The 21,612-nt window shown below is 49.0% G+C and overlaps 1 protein-coding gene across 1 annotated transcript in view; it reads left to right on the top strand.

The window, feature by feature from the left end:
• Su(var)3-3 (lysine-specific histone demethylase Su(var)3-3) overlaps nt 1–21,612 on the top strand; it is a 136,394-nt gene that overhangs the window by 67,125 nt on the left and 47,657 nt on the right. The gene's annotated exons all lie outside the window — the stretch shown is intronic.

The following is a 21,612-nucleotide window of genomic DNA, read 5'->3' as shown; positions in this document are numbered from 1 at the left end:
CCCCTCTGTCCCTTTTGCCGTATTGCCGTTCGATTCGTCCGTGAAACCTTGCCTCACCGTCATCTGTTCTCACATCGTTTCTACGATTCTGTCACGAAGAATGAAACCTCGAAAAAGAATGTTTGCTCAATGCCTTTGTGCGAATCCCGTTCCCATTCGCATTCCAGTTGTCGCGAGTCCCCGGCTAGTATTTTGCAACTAGCCGTTCCTCTCATTTTTTCTCTCTCTCCCGTTTCGTTCTGTCTTGTACCTCTCCGCCTCTCCTCTCTCGCGTATACCCTTTCTCTCGCCAGCTTCCCGTCGATTTATAATCTACACGAGGGCCCCGTGTATCTGATGTTACACGGGACGCACATTGTTCTTTTCAGCGGATCCTCGCGGATTTTCGCAGAATTGAATATCCAAGGAGGAGAAGGCGAAACCGGGAGAGAAGAGACTGATAATCTCGGCGAGCAGTGCCGCAGTGAATTACTTTTATCGCGAGATTACGGGCTCGTTAGGCTGCGGCGGACCTCTATGAAGCTCACGTTTATCGTGGAATCGCGCGGGAAAATTGCTGGAAAAGTCGAAAAACAAAAGCCACCGGCACCTACGTTTCCGAGATAGGTCCAGGCTTTGAAAATGCCCGGCTCCCTTTCGGCGCCCTTCCGGTTTTTCGCCCCGTCATTATTAGCTTTATGGTCTGTTTGGGATTCGCGCGTTCTCGTCCCATTGAGTGTAAAACGATCGGACGCATTGTGTCAGGAGCGGTGTGTAGGGACACGTCAAGTGGTTCCCCACAGGGAAAGAGAGAAGTCCGCCTCCTTTCAGAAAACAGTGCTCGGTAGTTCCATCTCCCGTCGTTGAAAAGTGATTTGTTACCTTTACCTGGCCAAAGTAGGGGTCCGCATTGGTAGGCCGTCCTCTCCGCCGTGTACCCCGGCCGGACCGCCTTGATTTACTCATCGAAATTCAAATAGGAGGATACATCATTTTCATCGGCCCAATAAAAGTATCATTAGTAAAATGAATGCTGGCCCGCGCCTCGTCGTCAACCCCGATTCGTTCCAATTCCGACCGGCCTTGCGCATGTCTCATTTAGCTCCTCATCCACGGAATCACCTGCGGAACTTTTCTTCCAACCTGTACAACCTCCACTAGAATTTTTCCGGGTACAAACTTTAATTAAATATAAGTTTTTGTGCGCAAATTTATTTTTCCCAACTGTGTTATTTTTGTTGATTCTGTATTAATTCTGTAAATATGTTTTTTAAAGAATTGTTTGAAGAAGGAACAATACTGTAAACCATTTTTTTAAATTAATTACTTCAGTGAAATTAATTTCAACACAGAACCCATTCACTTTTTCATACCATTTTAATGAAAATAACAATTGCTCAAGTCCGCACCTGCCCGCCGGTACTGTGATCACTATTATGGCCCGTTTCTGCATTTTAGTGACAGGGAAATCAATGTTCCGGAGAAAGTGGCTCGTTCCGACTATGCTTGCCTCCGGCCTGATCCATCATCCGGCGAATTATCTTTAAGCTGTATTTACATTTTCTCCGAGACCTGTTGGTCCATCGAAACGATTTATAATTATAGGTACAACTGCAGACGAGTAGATGGGGGGGAGGGGGGACATCGAAATAACGGATAGTATTCATTGTCATTAATAGCCGTTCGAGAGAATAAACCGCAGCGTGAAAGTGTATCTCGCGAGAGGCGTATTTTATCGTGCGAGCCCATTGATCCTTATTACGAGATCTTTGCCAAGGCCGTGGGCATAAATCGGTATAATATTTCACCTTTCCGCGCGGTTCTCTCGCGCCATAGTAATTGCCTATAGTCTGGCGTTTTAGTCGTCAATGAGCGGTGGTAACGTTATTGCCCGAGTGTGCACGGTGTTTCGCGAATTAACCATATATCACCCGGTGTAAAGCGAGACTGCAACCAGTTAACTGCCCCGATCGCCTCGGGTCCTTTCTCACAATTCTTCCTCATTATACAGAATTCCCTTGTTCTTCCCGGAAAAAGTCGTGCGCTTCCACGGAGATGATTGTCTGGCTCCGTGATCCCGAATTGTTCTCTCGGAGCAGCTGCGAATTAAAGCCGGGCAAGCTCGCGAGCGTCTCGCTGCACCAATTAATCTGCATCCCGAAAAGTTCCACTAAGTTCCATCAAACAAAAATGCAAATACCCGGTCGTCCCAGAAACCGGGTCATTTCTTATCGCGCTTCGTGGCATACAAACGTTCGTACTTTGTTCACGGAATTATTTTATTGGAATTTGTCTAGTTTTAGAAAGAGAGTAGCATCGATTGTTGTAATAAAAAATACACGATTCCGTTTGGAAAGCAAGGTCGACCTCCCACGAAAGCATTGCTGACATCAGATAACAATGTAAGTCAAGAAGGTAAGGCCTCGGCTTTCCGGCGCGTCTGCGAATTTTTCTGAACAATCGCAAGAAAGTCACAGGCCATTATCCATACGTGACGCGGCGATACTTGAACTTCCACTTGATCCACGCAGCATTCCATGTTCCTCGGCGTCGGGAACGCCGTTCAATTACACGTAATACGTGAAACCCGCGGCGGCAGTCTACCCGCCCAAGTTCACGGGCTTGCCTCGTTACGTCGCAAACCCGTTCCTCCCTTCCAGCCTCATTTACTAGTTTCTAAGCGCGCGCGGTTTAATTACGGCCGTCGATAGCGACGCCGGGATATCTCGTTGCACCGTAGCGTCGCGCAAGGATCGCCGAGTATTTCGGCGTGGACAAGAATCAACCGGGGGAATTGTGGGCCCGTGGGCGTTGCGCAACGGACTTCGGGCCCCGGGCCGGTCGATCGTCGGGTAGAACGAATTCCCATGATTTCTCGTGGAACCGAACTACCAGCGCCACTTTTTTTCTCCCGGTTGTCGGCTTTGATTAGCGACGCGATGTGAATGAGCCTTAAGAAGGAGGATGCCCCGATGGCTGCGCCGCTGAAAGGTGGCTAGCTGGCGGCTGGGATCGGCGAAAGCGGTCAGTGATCGCTGGGGCCTCATGCTCTCGGGCCCCTCGTTGCTCACGATCCTCTCTCCACCCCGCTCCCGCTTCCCCTTATCTCCTCTCTTGGTTCCCTTTCTCCGTCACAGTCCCCACTACTTCCATTTTCCCCTTCTTGGGCCCGCGGACGCCCCACCAGCCCGCTCCTGGGCCTAGTCTCCTTTCAACGGTGCAGGTGACGGGGCATTCTTTTAAATCTAATCAACTACCGAACCCGGTCCCGATGTATACAGGGTGTTTCCGAATGGCTGACAGGCTCGTTTAAAAAAACAGGGCCCGAGTCGATGGCTGATGGGGTGTCGGACCTGACAGGTATCCGATAGACAATCGTAGTCGTCCATAATTCGAACCTACGGGTTTTATCGTCGTCCCTTTTCATTCTTGATAATGGCGTTCACACTTCTCATAAGTGGACCGCGTTACAGGGAGCCTCGCGATTTCGTCCAAGAAATACCCCCATCTCTTCTTACATCCCTTCTTCGTCAACCCAATGCCACCCTCCCTCCCACCGTTGGAAACGCGCTGGACGTCCGGGGATAAAGCCGCCAGCCGGATCTTTTCGACGAGACTTCATCGCGGTGCGGTTTTACTGGACGGTTTTATGGGATTTCTTTGACGGCACCCGGCGAAACCCGAGGCAATTGCTTCTAACAGAGGAAATTGCCTCGTAATGTATTGAAGCGGAGTACGACCGGGTTTCTTGCGACAAGAACGCTCCGCCAGGGGAGACTAATCCGGACCGTTTATCCGCGGGCCACCCTGTACATGCGAACGGTTCGTGGACACACGCGTGTGTCCCGCGTTCGGCCTAGCGAGGCACGCGATGACAGAGAGACACTGGGGACACAGAACCCCGGCGTCACGCGTTCATGGATTACGCAATCCTGGGCCTGACACGTATCGGGGATCCACGGTTTCCTCCTTTTTCCCGGCGGATTCGAATCCGGGGGCCCACGGAAATCGGACACACGGCATCCTCATTAGCCGGCCGACGGCGAATCGATCAAACAAGCCCCGACGCACAATGCTGCAAGAAACTACCGGATTCCGATCGGCCAGTCACCGGTTTGATAAAGACTGATGCGTGATGATCGTTCACCGGGACCGGACCCCCTCGAACACGACGTTTACTCGGTCTAAATGGGCCCTGAGATTTGAATAGATAAGATAGTACCCGGAGATTTCCGAAAAATTGAGAAAATTTGAGAATTTAGGAATTATTAAGGACCACCGACTATGGGTTAGAGAATTTATAGAGAATCAGGTTCTTAAGGTTCTAATATGTACAAGAACCATCCCCTTTCGTCTCTGTCGCCAGAGAGAGAGCTGGGAAAAGTATAGGATAGTACCTGGTGATTATATGAAAATGTAGGAAAATTAATGATTCAAAAGAAATTCAGTGACAACGATTTTAAGTTATTATCAAAGTCATCTCTTCGTGTTCTTCCTACTACAGAGCTCTTAAACGATGATTTTATATTTCAATGTTACTGGAGGCTCTGAAATGTGGGTTGGTAGCTGTTCCGCCTAGAAGTACAACTACAGCAAAATAAGGGTAAAAGAGAAAAAATGTAGTACAACAGAATTTTGCATTAAAACACCATAGATCGCCATGTCATGGGCTTTGTCCCCCTCAGTGCCCCGCCTAGGTCGGGTGTCTTTTAATGAACGTATCGCCGCGGGATCGGTTACCTAATTCTCATGACCGCAAGATTGTTGCGAGCCATCCGTGTGAGCAAAGCAAACACTCTCGGCGGGCTGTCGTTCCGCCGGGGTAATTGTTCGCCGAAGATTAGCATCAACGGTACCCTAATGCATGCCGGATGATCACGCGTGAGAGGATGTGCTTCACGTACGCTGGAAATCGCCGTCCGACGAGGACACTTCTGTGGGTGTTCCAACGCCTTGGCATCCTGTGTATCGTACGCTCTTGTCTGACGGCGGTTCCTGTGGGAGGCCGATTTAGGCTTCCTTTGATAGCTACGCAATTAGGGTTGCTACCTAGCAACTGCGAGCAAACCAAGGCAACTGCTTAGCAAACGAGGTGGAATCTAAACTGTCTCCTTTCTCCGAGGAATCCAAGGGTATAGTGTCGGTTATAATAAATGTTCCTCTCATTCCGAAGAGATAAATATAATGAGCCTGGAGTGATTGGGAACGGGGTGGACAACTATTGTGATTGATAGTGCCTTGGGTCTTAGGTCCTTCTCGGAGAGCCCGGAGATCGTGGGTCTTCGCTTTCGAAATGGGGACTGCAAGAAGTGGACTGGACATTTGTTTGTTTGTGCCTTTGTACTATGTTCGAAATTGTTTGCGAAGATGATGTGTTTATTGAATGTCGATTCGCTATGAAGGAAGAATTATCGATGCCTCCTAGATTTACGCTGTTTCCGTGAATATCGAGAAGCCACAGATGCAAATGAACATTCTCTCCTCCGCGTCGGCAAGGAAGCGATGAAACTATGATTTCCGTGGCGCCGAACGAAATTCCACGACCGAAAGTCTCCGAACCTCGTCGCCGAGGCTAAACCGGGGAGACCGCAAAGTAGGATGTCGAACGTTCGAACTAGGATGCCGTGCACTTTCACTCGGGGCCTAACTTTTCTTCGTGCCTCGGGAGCAGTCCGGAGGTTGTTTATTGTTTCGAGACCGGCACGAAATCACGAACAGCGAGAGAAGGCAATGCCCACGACGATCACCTGCTAGTTTCGTCCTACATTCTTATCGTCCGGGCATGAAGTCTCCTTCGGCTTTTTACGCGGAGTTTATTGCCGTTCCCCGGGCAACAATGGCTCGTAACGATAGCTGCCGCTTCGCGTATCCCTGAAATAATTTTAATTTCGACCGCGTGAGAACGAGCTGGCTGGATAATAGAGAGAGAGACGAGGTTTTCGGAGCGTGGATTTCGCGGAGCGGAATTTTCGTCGGGGTGGGGAACGCCTTGTTTCGGGATTTTAAATGCGCCGAGCGTGACTTCCAAATACAGATTTCCTTGGCTAAACGAACGGCTCGTTGGAAGCGTTCTATTGTAACTGGACTGCGATACAGCATGATTTCCTGAAAAGATCAATGACCGATCCCCATCAATTTTTACGTATCTTTGTATTTTAATTGCATTGTGATTGCATGATAGAATGTAGTGAAATGCAATGACCTCTGTGTGGCAATAAAATTCCACAGAATTTTACATCTCATATGTTACCGTAATTGTTACCTGTTGAAATTTATCCTGGGAAATCATTGCCAGTTAACGTTGCCATACAATCGCTACCGACAGCGGCAGTCCGAATAACTGTCAACGCAAAAATTTAACGTCGCCAGTAGTTTCGTCGTTGAATAACACGGGTCCGAACGAAACGGAATTTCGCCGAGGGTAGCCCCGCGGGGGATTAGTATAACATAAATATTCCTAGTCCAGCTGTAACAGTAAAACGGTACACGATTGTAATTGGAGGTAATATCGCTAATGGCAACGCATTTATGTCATAGAAAAAGTAAGATGCGGCGCGAGAGGATTCGCATATGGACGTTGGCGCGCCGCGGGGCGGTCGCGCGGTGATTTTTGAGCAGCAATGTACACACGTAATCACAGTAAACATAGTCATCAATTATTTATCGTCGATTAGGTACTCTTCGAGCATATAGCACCGGTGGTATCTCGTTCCACTCGGGTTTATATTCAATTACGCGTAAAAAGACGAGCTGCGAGCAGCGGATCGCGTCGATTAAATCAAACGAAAGACCGGTACATTGGTGGCGTTAGAAATAAAAGTCGAATCGCGTTAGCCACTTAACGGTAACCGGCCAATAAATATAATCTCCGATCAGGCCAGGGGTAAGGAGGAACGGTGTGTGTGTATAACCACCGCGGTATTCAAATAATCTGCGACGGTATCCGTATCGGCCGCGAAAACGAGGGCTCGCACCTCTTCGCGCCTCCTCATCTCGTTACCCGCCTTCTTCCGACCACGGCTTTCGACGGCTGCTCGTCAACGATCGTTACGACAATGTTTATTATCGGCGCGGGTTACGGGGATAATCGCGGCGTATCGATAATTGCCGTGGAAAATTTATCGGCGTGCATGCCGCGATCCCGAGAACTCATTTTCCGCGTGTAACCGGCGCAACGTCCGCGCCGCGCTAACACAAGCCAGAAAGAGAACGAACCGTCGACTATGGGCTGCGGAATAGTGCGAGAAAACCGGTTATAAATCCTTATCGAACTCACCCTTTTCCATCCCCGCTGCCACGGCGCGCGACGACGAGCAAACTCTCGAAACTTTTATCTTTCCGGGCTAACGAGCGGTGTGGCGTTTACGTGCGGTCCTCTCGTTTTAACGAAAATCGCGTATGTTCAAGCGAAATTAAGGGTGGAAGTGGATCTGAACGTTAAAACTGAGAAAATGATGAACCATTTTATTCCACGATTTAACAGTCGCAGTAAATTATGAACCTGTACAAAGAAGAAGACCAACTTGCGAACATACAGCATCGCATTTCCTATTCACTAGAGGCTTTTCTGGTTAAAAAGGATTTCCGTGTCTAAACTCAGTAATTTACAGCAGGATTTCTCTTATCTTTTCAAGAAGATGATGCGCCATTTTATTCGCCGATTCAACAACCGCGAAAGAATAAATGATCACACTTCGTAAAAACGGGAAGATAAATCAGAATTTCCAACAATTTACTATGGCGCTGTCGGGTGAGAAATGTTTCTCCGACGAGATTAGTTTTTCACTTGCCAGATTACGGTAAAAAGCGGCGAGACTCCAGGAATAATACATTTTACAATAAACCGGCAGATGCTAAGAGACCGTGAAAACCGAAGAATGGGGTAACGAGGGGATCGTTAGCTCGGATTAGAGACGGCGACAGAGAAATCAAACCTCGACTGTGGAACGGAGATAGGTGGGATCACGGCTAGGTGGGAGTAGGTAGAACAGGTAGAAGCAAGAGGCAACGGCAGTGAAGGTGTAGCACGAAGAAGGATGAAACGACTGATGGTGGGCGAGAACATGGTTACGGGAAGAGGAGGGAGCACGGACGCGGCGATCGTCTATAATCGAGTTGACCGTGAAATTTTCATTACACCTTTTCTGAGTTATGCATATAAATAAGGAAGGGAGCGGGTCGGTGCGCCGGGAGCGAAGAACGTGGCAATGCCTTTGTTAGCGGAAGGTTAATGGTGAGGGACCCCCGGGTATCTTACCACGCTGACAGCAGTCTCGTTAACGATTACGATAACTCCACGGCCTCCTCTGGGGATGCGTAGTTGGCTGCGAGCGATCGTCACGGCTAACGCCAAGGTAGTCCAGAATTCACGGACTGGTCAGCCTCTACTGCTGCCGTCGAACGTGTCCATATACCTTGGCGATCATAGAGCAACGGTGCTATATGTTCATCCTGTGGCCCCCTGTTCCGTGGATTATCGAATGCGGGACTCGATACGATCTCTGCCCGAGCTACTCCTAGCCGCCATTCGATTGTTCACCGCGATAATGGCCGAGTAATGCGAGATATTTAAAGCTTTAATGGACGTTTAGCATGGTTTAGGGGTCGACAGTTAACCGAGAACCAGCTGGCTGCTTAGCCGCCTGCACCTCTAACTAAGCGAGACGAACACCCGAGCTACCACCGGGATCAATTTCACCTTCTAATCAGTTTATCCTGTTCCGATGAGTTCGGGATTTATTGGAGCCTCGATGGCTAGCACCATACAATGCTGCTCTTGCTGCTAATAATCTTCCCATGGAAATTCTCCAATTTTAACTCATTACCTCTCTTTTTTATTATGATTACTATATTTATGATTATGATTATGACTTACTCTCGTAATCACCGGCACATATGTATAAACACAGGAAGGGCGGACAGGCGCATGATTGCTTTTTGAGAATTTCCATTCATAATTATTACCAGCAATAGCTCTGTGCTGGTAGGATAAACAGCTAGCTGCAGCTAGCCACCGAGGTTCTAATAAATCCTGAAGTCATATCGCAACCGGATGAACTGATTACAAATTCTTTTTAATTCATTTCGTTGGCAGTATTCATATTAACGAGACAACTTTTCGATTTGTTATTAATGTAGGGAGCTACATCCTACCAGAATCTATTTAACATTCCAACGCAGCAATGTGTTTTCGTTATCTTTTATCTCAGTACTCACTGCGCTGACTTTAACTTTCTATTCATCAAAATCGAACTAGTAGGTATTCGATAGAAACTTCTTCTACAGTGTCGAAACATTGATCTTTGACCTCTGATTTCACTTTTTTAAGTAAGAAGAAGTTTCAGGGAATAGATATGTTGAAATATTTTGAACGTCTCCAGTCACCCTGCTTTTTGATGATCATGCCTCTATTAAATTGCCCTCGGCACCCGTAAGGACATTTCGATAAAATTTCGCGGATACCCGAGGAAAAGGAGAAGTGTTCAAATCCTGTAAATCATATTTGCTACCGCTTCATGGAAACCGAGGTAGTTCGGCTTCTTTTTGATAGCGCCACATGTATGGGTTGAAGGTGTCACGGTGTTCCTCGTTACGGGGTAATGAAGGGACCTATAGGACTTAGGTGACTCGTAAAACGGTGAAGGATGGAGCGGAATCCGCCCCTGTTTCGTACGTGCTCGCGCACGCGTCCCGTCGCTCGTTCTGTCGGCGAAAACGCTCGTCCGGACCGGTGCAGACGGGGCTTTAACGAGCGGCCGAAAAAAATTGGCCAGTTTTCGTTTACCGAGTCTTAGCCGGTTCGCGAGGTCGTTAATTTTCGGGTGGTCGCCGAAGTGGCTCCGCTCGACTCCGCTCGACTCCGCTCGGCTCTGCGCGCGGCGCGCGGCTAGTTGTGTGTACACTCGTCTCTCGCCCACCGACGAGTCTTTGAACCCGAGATTGCCTTCGGTTCCTCCCGATGCTTTTTCGATCTCGCAGAGACCATCCTCCTTCTTCTCCTCCTCCGTCTTCCTCCTATCCCTCTCCTCTCGTTTCCCTCGCATTCGGAATATCTCGAATTCCCATCGGCGTCTCGAGTTTTCTTCGCCACCTTCGCCGCATAATATCCTCGTTTAACGTCGGAGTTAACAACGAATTCGACGAGGCCCCGCGAAACGATGCGACCAATGGCCAAAGAAATATCCACGAAACCGTAGAAAGAGGAAGGAACAAGCTGACGATTAACGAGCCGAGACCTCGCCGGCGGATTCTACGTCAATCACCCCGGTGTCCTTGATTATTTGCATAAACTTAATTCGGGCTCGAAATTCGATGTCGACGGGGAATGATTGATAGAGCCTTTCGCCAGCTCTCTGTATCTTGATTCGCAAACAAACGCGATTTATGGAGATAAGCCGCGGTCTCATTAGGTGACTGAGAAATTATAGTTTTATAACTGCGTGCATCGGGGATTCCTGTAGAAATGGAATTATGGTGCAGTGTGCTCGAAATTGGGGAGAGCTCGAGTCGTCGTTTTGCTGGTTTCGAATTTATTTATAAAATACAGACCTTCAAAGTTTAAATGTTTGCCTATTTTTGTAAAACCACGTTGATGGGAGGAAGATGGTCATATTTTGAGTTTTATTGATTTCGTGTAACATGCAATGCGATCAAGTGTGTATATATCCGTCGCGAAATAACTCCTGCATAGGAGTTCACAAAGCGACGTAAAATAAGCAAAAAAAAGTGTGTATATGTAGTTTGCTCTCGTTAGTGTCGCGTTCTTATCCCCACCATCTCGTAACGCAACCAATAGCGCTGCCTTTTGTCTCCGCCCATGAGACGTTAACGAGCCGCCGGCAAATTGGAAACAGTATCTACTGTTTAACCCCGTCGCTACTGCAGACAAGATATTTCGTAACTACGTTATCGGTAATGGTATTCTATGGCGACACTATAGACGAGATATCTGGCATGTCTTATTAGTATTGGGATGCGAAAGCTATTTGTCGCTGGGCGTTTGGTCGTTAATAAACAACTGAAATTCTTTACCTTTAAGTATATAATTTAAGTTTAAATAACGCAAATGTTCTAAAGAAGTGAAAGTATTCTGATATCTACAATTATCAATGCTGAAATTATGTTGGTGTTACGAGAGACCCCAGTGAAGCAGTTAAGTATTATTATACTTAATACATCTACAACCTCGTTTCAGCATTACAGTGACACAAAATTCCCCATCATAGCGCAGACATAATTACGACTTGGGGTATCTCGGCCACAGCGTCGCCTGAACATTATTGCGACGCGAGATATCTCGTTCATAACGCCGTATCAGCAACGTGGTAGCACGAGATATCTCGTTCGTAGGAGAACGGTAGATACGGCGTGTTTCTAACGAAGAAAACCCGTTGAAAACTTTCTTTACACCGTCGTGAACCTAACGATCGAAACGCCGTTCGATCGAAGCGTCATCGATGAAAAATGATCGTCGGGAGGGCGTAGCAGATGAGCCGGGCGACTTCCTGCGCGTCCTCGCGTTTGCTCGCCTCTTTGTCCGGGTTTCGATTCCTCACCGGCGGGCAGAATAAAAAGCGGAAACGCCTCGTTCCCGTAACAAGCTTTTCAACTACCGGTTAAACATTATTTTCGCGGCGCGGGGCGAGTCGGCGGGCCGGTCGTTTCGCCGTCGGCCGAAGGTGCTTATTAAAAGCAGTCAACTTGTCAAAGTTTCACGCGCTATTAAACGACCGCCTGGCAGTATTATCGCGGCAGGAAACTCGGGACGGGGTAGAAAAAGAGCGGCGAGAAGACGATGCAACTCGGCGTGTGCTCTCTCTGTTGGTGTGCACCAACGACGGAACCATCATCGACGGACGATGATCGGGGGCCCTATGGCCCGGCCTGGGACGCCGGTTACGATCAATTAAGATGTTCCAGCGCGAAACTTATGCAACGGACTCCCGGCTTTTCACGAGCGCTCGTGAGTCACGCCGGAGCGGAACAGAACGGGCCCCGAGACTCGAGACCTCGTCTCTCTGGAAGCTCGTGCGCTGAGCCAGCAGAATCCGTTAATTTTCACGGTGGCCGACGACGGGACACGCTTCTCGTTCACCGAGCACCCGAGCCTTGAACGTTCGGCAGCCTTGAATTGTCTCCGATCGCTGGACCACCGCCCCTTCCAACAGAATTTTCGAACCACGACCGCCAGAGCGAAAGCGCTCGTTAGCCGCGCCATTGAAACTTTTAATATCTCGCTTTGCCTCGCCGCGCCGCTATCGCCGGCTACAATCGATTACGAACTGTCTCCTAGACTCGAATCCGCATTTTCGAGATTGCTCCCGTGATGGCGTCCGTAATCCAGTTGGTTGGCTCTAATGCTCTCCTCGGTACCTGTGATATCAAATCAAAATTTCATTTAGAAGCACTCAGTACACATTTTTTTTATAGTTTTACAATTTTGTAGTTAATAAAACGAGGGATAAAATGGAAGAGTGATTTTTTGGTCTGCTGAAAGAGAATTACTCTAGAATTGGGGCGAGTGCGAGGGTTATTGATATTAGAAGAGGCTCTTTATTTAATAACAACAATATTTTGTTATCATGATCTTTATAAAAAATAGAGATTTTTTACCTCGATTGAGTCATACTGGTATTTGTTCAAAATTATATGACAGTATTTTTAAATTCTTGCTCCAAACTTCGCCGTCTACTCATAACTATATCATTCAAATGTACAGTACCGTTGCCGCGAATAATTATGTCATTGACTCCGCCGCGCGCCGCGCCGCTAATTCGCGTGCGATTTCAGAGCGCGATCGATCAGACCGTCGTTCTCGTTATCCGTAAGACTTTATAGGATCGTTCGGACGATTCTTTACGTGGCGATCGATTAGATCGTGTGCAGTATTACGCTCGAGTGAGACATCCGGCGCGTTATACCCGGCTGAACCGTCTCCGATCGTATCATTAATCCGTGCGCGCGCGGACGTGCGTTGGAATAGAAAAATACCGGCGCGAAGACAAATAATGTTTCACAATTGCGAGCACCGATCGCGATAATGATCCGTGACGAACGATACAATAACGCAGCCGGTAGCACGAGACCCACTCTCTCTCTCTCTCTCTCTCTTTCTCAGTGGCCGGAGAACGGTAAATTAAATTCCCTGTCTGGCTGTGACTGATTCTCTTCATTCTACCGTTGCCACGGTTCGCTGTGTTCTGGATTCTCGTGATCTTGCTGGTTCACCGTGAAACCGGCGACGCTCGTTTCCAATATTTTCAATATTCCGTTACACCGTAACGATTCGGCGATTAATTCGACGAATGATCCACTGAACGGCGGGAACAGGGAGAGAGAGAGAGAGGGAAACTGGAATCCAGCGGGAATATTTTTCATCAGAAAATACACGAGAGGAAGAGAGAAATGAAACAGAGAGCTGCGAGTCTCCGCGCGGCGCGGCGGCCGGCCGCGTAATTATCCTCGGCGAGGAGGCCGAGAGAAAGAGAGACACGAGAAGTATAATATGTGTGTGTGTGCGTTCAAAAGGAAGGGGAAGAAAGAGAAAGAGCGGACACCGGACGACGGCATGATTAATAAATTTATAGTTTTATTTCGCCGGTGCTGGCCGCGGCGCCGATCAGATACGCGGCGCGATATCGTTACGCGCTATTGTGCTGCTAGATTAATTCGCGGCAATAAATTCTTCATACCGCGGCCCGGTTAAGTGATACAAATGAGTTCGATATTCAGTTAAATATCTGCTAACCGTTTCGGCGAGCCGGAGTCCGCCCCTGGATCCGGGCCCCGGCCCGCAGATTGCCTTGAAGAATGGCGGCCCGTCGTTACGGACCGCGTATTTAATGGAATTAAAGTGTGCAAAGGTGCGTACCGGGGGTGGGGGACCCAGTGCAATCGCATTTCTTACCCCTGCACACCCCCTCCTACTACACCGGTGCAATATGATGCCCACCACCTTGCACCCCCCGTCACATTATCGACGACCGTGTTTCTCGGTTGTTTTCGTTTAACCTCTTTGTCTCTTTCTTTCTTTCTCCCGCTCTCGTCGGTCTTGCAACGCTCCGAATTTTATTTACGTTCCAGCCCCCTTACGCCACCGCGACGTTTTGCTCGGCAATTTTCGATTTCGCCGCCGGTCACACATTGCCCCCCTTATTCTTTCTCCTTTTCTCTCTTTTCTGCCCAGCGCTGCGCGCACCCTCCCGACGTGCACCTACACGCACCGACAATATCGCCGACTCTGCGTTTTACATCGGCAGCCGAGTGTTATTGAATCCTTCGAACACAACGGCTCGGCTGTCCGTTTTTACATTTTCGTCGGTTGCCGGGGCCGATTCCGCAGCTCTTTGTCTCCGCATTGTGTGCAAGCTGCATTCGGAGTTAATCCGTAAGCCGGCCGATTCGAAATTCGATGGATTCTTTGTTGGAAGGTTTTCGGCGATTTTATTCGGCCGACTTACGGAGGTTTCTAACTTGCATCGATTAAACGCTCGCTCCGACGGGGGTCTGCTTGCAGTACTAATTTTGTCTCCGACTGTAATTGTGGTATAATGTTGCAAAAGGTACATGTGGGACCGAAACTGTTTCCGGTACACCCAGTATAAGTATACAGCCCTACAGAGAAACATCTGCGGCTGGGGGCCGCAGAAAAGTCAACTGATCTACATAAAACGGAAAACAACAAAGAAGAACGAGAAACGAATGAAAAAGGAAAGCGATTATCATTGATAAGGTGGCGAATGGTACAGGTTCGGCTGAAAGTATCTGGAAGGATGTAGAGGATGGGGAAAGGAAGAGTAGAGAATGGGGGGACGAGAGAGTAAGAGGATGCTGCCGGTGGCCAGCGAGGATCGAGGGAACGCTGGATCAGTTCCCCGGGTCGTCGTGCGTTCTACCTTCTTTTATTACGTATTTCAATCGAGTGTAGGTCAATTGACGATAATCACGAGCGGAGTTATACCAAGGCCGATCGATTGGAGGGTGAAAATGTAACGAGCAGGGGGAATAGGTGGCCCTGGACTGTGCGCCGGGGGTGTCGAGGGGTCAGATGAGGAGAGGAGGGTGGGGAGGGGAGTAGAGGCTGAAAAGGATGAAGGGCAAAAGAGAAGATGACGGAGGGCAGAGGGTTGTAATGAGAGGGTAGCGGAGTGCCGATAAATCCAGCGAGTCCCAGCATTTGTAAATTACAACCTGCCAATACTGATCCTCGGTAAATAAATGAGCCTGCCCCCACGCATGCATAGGTGCCGGCCCCGTGATCCGGCCTCTGAGCAATACCGTGGATATCGCGGTGGCGGTTGATCGCGTTAAACCAACAGGAAGGCGGCGTTCCCCGCGATTTTGCGGCCCGACCCTTCTACCCCGAACCATCAGACTGCGCTCGAAAAATACGGCACGAGAAATTTTGCTCACGATACAGAGAACCCCGCTCACCGAACGGTATTCGACTCTAGAACGCGATACTTATCTCCCCAATTTTTTGCTGCGGGCTATGGAAAGATTTTATTGCTCGGCTCTTGTGCACACTTCTAGTTGCGTATAAAAAGCGCATACAACTTTTCAGATAAAGGAAAAATCGAAATTAAACCGTGAAATTTTTCATCATTCTTGGCATTCAAGCATGTTGCTCGATGTGGCTTCAGTGTGAACATATCTTCATTAGAACACTCCGTGAAAACTACTTAGGGTGGATTTATAGTGGAGCTGCGAGCATCGATGATAGCGGCGCGGTGAAAACAAACCAACATGCGTGACAACATTTCGACACATACTAATGAAAAAGTACATATGTATTTTCATTGTTTTTCTTTTTTTTCACCGCACACCTCACCTCGCTGCTCCACTATAAATCCACACTTAGCTATTAATGATCGACTTGAGCATTATTCGAACTAACCATCGATGGGTAAAGTGCATATTAAAAATGCGTAGCTGGAGTAGCTACATTAAAAAGAACATTACCACAACCTCTATAAATTGTTATTTCTCCGACGAATCTTCATCAGTCCATAAAACTTCATACTTATTCCCGCATCCAGTCTACAGTACCATTAATGAATCTTTCGTTCCTCATTATGTGCGTCACCGTAGGCGTCCTAAACACGTTATCACACTACAAAAATTTAAAACAAGCTCTCACATAACAATTTTTACATCCACAATTGAATACACCCATATTTTAAACCCATTTATATTCGCAACTTTCCTGCGCATTTTTACCACAGCAAAGACGATGAAACGGTAATAACAGCCCTTGCCGAGGGTTAGAAGGAAACGCCAGTAACTTTGTACACCGCAACAGCTTCCACCGAATAGGAATCACCATCGCATCCGATAATAAAGCCGCAGAAACGACGCAACGCGGAAAAATGGTGAAGAGAAACGTTGGCGCGAATACTTCAGTGAAATTAGAATAACTATCCTGTTGAAGCGAAGCAACAGGACGCGATATCGATCCACGTATCCGGGATCATCGTCGATCCAGGATCAACGATCTCACGTTTTGACACCGGCCGAACGTTGGTCGGGTTTGATGAATCGAACAACCGGAAATTCCGTCGGCGTTAACGATACCCCGATCCCGGAGGAAGGAGGAGCCGGTAATCATAGGCTGGGACGTCGAAACGACGCGGACGTCTCGCCGAAGCTTTCGATTAGCCTGTCAGGAGCACTGGGGAGGGAGCAGCCGCCGCCGCCGCCGCCGCCACCGTTTCGAGAAATTAGCCGCGGTTATTATGAAAACGCGGGGGACGAATCATGGCGAACAACCGGGTAATTACGATTACGAACGCCCCGGCCCGATGTGTTCCCAGAGATGGGATCTAGCTGAACAGAACAGTAGTTTTATGCTCCTCGACTCCAAATTGAATTCAAAGAATCAATACGACGCTCTTTAACCCAGTCGCCATTTATTAGAATAAAAAGAATACAGAATTACAGTTACGAACAAGAAAACATTAAAACGTTTGTAGATTGTATAGAATTCAATCATTTTGGTTCAAGTGGTTTTAGTCATTGTAATTTAATAAAATTTTCTCAATCATTTTTGTTTAATGTGGTCATTCATACAAAACTTGGTATTGGTATTTCTCCATTTGCAACTGAAATTTTCGGTTTTGTCTAATATTTGTCAGCGCTGTTCGAAATTCAGACTGCAGCTGGTCCAACAGCATTTGTCTGTGGCAACATCGACGAAAAATAGCTGCGGGTAATTTGTCTCGGATAAATGAATCGCCAGCGCGAACGATTAACGAGCGCTCGGTGTGCGTAGACTGGCTCGGATCGGTTGGAACGGATCACCCGTAAGAAAAATATTTCACTTTCAACATTTCCGAAACTGGCTCGAAACGTCTCGGACGCTGTCGGCCGGCTGGAAGGCACACCGAGGTCGGCCCACCAAACAAGCGGGATAATTATAATTATCCCGAGGCCGTTGCTAGAGGGATCGAAGCACGAAAAATGGCCCCGGTAATTTCTTCCCGATAAATGAATCGGCCGGAGGGGGCTCGAAGAGGGCGAGCACGCAGACCGTTCGACGAAATTCCGATCCGAGGCCGCTTTCTCCGTTCAACACCCCCGCGAGGAAAATCTTCCGTCGAAGGAACGATCTTTCAATGCTATTTCATAATCTGGAATGTCTCGTAATACGTACGTGTGCTGGCAGAGAAAAGCTAAAGGCGAAAATTTGAATGCCTTAAATATCTTGGAAATAAGCGTCTCGCGAGGATGAATAGGAGAACAACCATTTGCGACATTCTTGACGCATGCTACCGGAGCCGTAGACAATTTCGCACTTCCTGTAACCTTCATAATTAAATGTTCTAAATACCTGGTAATCCACTGAACCGTTAATTTCATCGCACGAAATGAAATTTCACTGCACTCAACTCAATCTATAAACATATCCACATTTAGAATTAAGCCACAAATTAATAGTTCTGTTTAGAGAGCCATCCAAGCACCTACAATATTGCAGAAAAAATTGCACAATCAAGCAGTCTGGCACGGTCGCAAACAATACCGTGGCCAACGAATTAATGAAAAGATTGCCTGCTGCGAAAGTGACAAGCAATTATCCGGACAGAGATTACCACATCGCTCTTCCCAAGAATTTTACGTTCTCTTGTTGGGGCTTGTATACTCGAAGGAAAAATAAAGTGTTCAAACAAGTTGAGCCAACATCTCGTTCGGCGGGGCCGCGATTTCTCTATTTTGATGTACTTACATATCTCTGTAAACTCGAAGCCAAATATTGAGGATAGGTGAGAAGGGATGATTACGGCGATGCATCATGCGGCTCCGGTGACTAATTTACGAGACGGCCGTAAATCGTCCGATAGCAACTATATTACCGCGAACAAATTACCGAAGGAGTCCTGCTCATCTGGTTGCTCGAGTTGCGACAGTTTCCTGCGGGTTCGCGCGGGCCGGGGCAGGTTTTCCCGGTCCGCGTGGGCCGGCGAGCCGGTGCAAAAGTCCGAGCAAAAAGGTTACGTGAAAGTCTTCGTTGCTCTGGCGGAGGAGCAACGAGATCCAAAAAGGAATCGCTCGAGACTAACGATCTGACCGTTCGTGACTGTCGTAAATAGATGGAATATCCTATAAGGCAAGCCTTTGTTAATGAAGCACCGAGGGAGAGTGAGCCCACGGAGTAGTCGGTATTTCGCGACTCGCGTGCGTTTCCACGGAGCGGCGAAGATGCCACGGACAGATTCAGCGCTGAGCTGCCGGCCCTTTCTTGCCGAGAGGGATGCTGGGGATATACTCGAGATATGCTCTTCCTCTGCTTCGGTGGCCTCGACTTCCTCGACTCGCAAGCTGGATCCGGCCGGTTGTCTCGAAATTCCGAACCGTAAGGAATCCCGCGAGAGAGTAATGCCGGCATTACGCCGCGCCAGGCCGGACCGGGCCCAAGAAGTTCGCGCGGAGGAGTTCCCTGCCTCCTCGCGCGCAGGACCCGCTCGCTCGTCGACTTACGCTGATTCAATAAAGTCTGAAAACGAGCTGCAGCCGCGGCACAAAGCCTGCCAGATACGCTCACGGTGGCCGGGCCACTTCGATCCTCGATTTTGCGATCGTGAGAACCAACTCTTCCTCGAGTAGCAAGCTCCGCTCGGCTCGTTTCTCCCCGTGCCGTCGCGCCGCTACCGCCACCGTAGCTGAAAAGATGAAACGGCTAGGCAGTGGAATGCAGACGTCGCTTCTTACGACCACCTTCTAGCTTTAATTAATATAATGCACGGCGGAGCAGAAAAATCGAGGCGGAAAGATGACTGGGCGCCGGAATGCGGACGTTGCTTCTTGCAGTTATCGGCGAGGCTGAATAAATATCATTTTAGAGAAAGTGGAGAAAGATGATCGTGGGGTATGCTCACCAACGAGATTATGTTTAATGGGTTGACTAGTGCTGTAGTCAAAACTGCAATGTTAACGCTTGTCCGATCGCGAACGTATGACTGCGTCGTATAATGAAAAATCACAGACAAATGTGACAAATTTGCTACAGCAGGTTCACAACGAAGATTCTTCTTCCCCGACGGTCGGGATAGAACCATTTCCATAGGAGGCGTAAAAATCGGGGTACAGTTTCTCGCGGTTTAGCCGGCGCGGCGCTTCCGTGCGCGTCGCGTAATAACAGTGATACAGCGACAGCGCTTAGGATCGACGCGGGCGATATACTTCACGGAAAATTGCAGCTTGTATGCATATTACATCCAATACTTCACCCGATAATCTCGCGGGGCTGCGCGCGCCGCGGGATTAATGACGAACACGCGTCCGGCACGCCGCTCCGCTCGGTTCCGCTCCGCACCGCTCCGATCCGCGCCTCGACCGGCGATAATCCGCGAACTACGTCCAACGGAATTTCCAGCACGTGTGTATGTGTGTACGTGAACGTTCGTGCAAAAGAGAGACCAAGAGAGGGAGAGGGAGAGCGAAAGAGAGAGAGAGAGAAGGAACAAGCCGTGTGAAATTTCGACTTAACGTCCAACCGGATCCCCGGCCCTCGGCTCCGTTTGAATCTGGGGTGTACAGGGAGCAATTTCCGTGAAACCGATGGAAATGCACGGCGCATCGGTCGCCCGTTCCGGATTCGAGAGCTCAAAGACGATATTCCACCTACGGGTCCGGGTTTCCTGCATCCTGTATCCCTCCGGGGATGCACATTGTCGACTACACGAAATCGGGCTTCGAATAAGAATCGATATCGTGGCTGTGATAGGAGAAAGAGCCGGAGATGCCGTGAAGGAAGAGAAAAGAAGAGAAGGGCGGGAGGGAGGGAGGAAGAAGGTTGGGGAGGAGAAGAAAGAGGAACAGCCGGGCTGACTCTCGTGGGTAGCAAGAACGACGGCGTTACCGCACGCAGCAAAGCTGGCCACGGGCTCACGGTCGAGTAGCTGAAACGACTGGATGCCTCGTGCAGGTATTCTCCGACGGCGTTAAGCCCTATGTTACGCCGACAGTTCGATCAGAAGAGAAGAAAGAGGGAGAGAGAAAGAGAGAGTCCGGTGCGCAGTGCCGTAAATAGGCGAGGTAATCGGCCGCGTTCGATTCCACGAGAACTCGAAGGGCTCGGGCAAAACGGAGTTTGGGCCGTTTAACCCTATAACCGCATGCCCATGGCGGACCCAAAGAACGAGTCTCTCCACCTACTTCTTTCTCCGTCTATCGCGGTTCTCCGCCTCCCTTCATCGATCCTCGGTCCTTCTCGTCGAACAGCGAACATCGTCTACCCTCTCGTTCTCTCTTCCATCGTCTCTCACCCTTCGTTCGACTGCTCCGTCCCTGTTCGTCCGCGTTCCTCCTTCCTTCTCTCTGTCTCTGTTCGCCGGTCCTCTCGGTGGTTCACTTCGGTATCACATGGCGCACATGCATGCATGCATGCATGCATGCATTTCGAAGCCGAGGATGGCTCAACTCGGTTCAGGCCAGGGTCTCGGCTTTCCTTCTCTTCGCGGAGAAGAGAACCGCAGCTCGTTAAAAAGTTGCCCGACCGGTTGGGCGCTCGGAGAGCTGACTCTGCTGTGGTCTACGACCCGACACCCAACACACTCTCCCGCGGAGCCGGGGCCCTCGCTCTCTTCGCTTCTTCGCAGCTCGCTCTAGCACACGGACAGGCAACAAGCTCGTTCTCTCTTCAACCCTGAGAGAGGAGAGCATGCAGCGAGCGGAGAGTAAAGCTTGAAACTCGCGGCCTGCGCTCACCCCCTTCCCCGCACACCGACGGAGAGAGCCGGATATTCACTACACGCGGATGAACATCATTGAACCATCTCTCTCTCTCTCTTTCTTTCTCGCTGACTCTTCTCTCCCCCGCTTTCCTCCGTCTTTCCTCCTCGTTTCGTCTGTCTCCTCTTTTTCTCATTTTCTAACCCCCCTCTCCCAATTTTTTACCCTTTCTCCAACTTCTTTTCTCTCCACCCGTTGTGTACTCTGTTCTCAATTCTTCTTTCTTTCTCTCGCCATCTCTCTTCTTCGTCCTCTCGGTATCGCCGATTGCATGCCTTACTTCTGCGTGCATTTCGACTATCACCACCGAGTAGGATATCTTGTCTTACACTCGCCTTCACCGGTATTCGACTTTCGGCTCTCTCCTCTCTTCCTTCTCCCGTGTTCTGTCCTCCTTCCTCCCGC

Source organism: Lasioglossum baleicum, chromosome 6 (assembly GCF_051020765.1).
Source record: "Lasioglossum baleicum chromosome 6, iyLasBale1, whole genome shotgun sequence".
Lineage (NCBI taxonomy): Eukaryota > Metazoa > Arthropoda > Insecta > Hymenoptera > Halictidae > Lasioglossum > Lasioglossum baleicum.
This window is presented reverse-complemented; position numbering and strand designations above follow the sequence as displayed.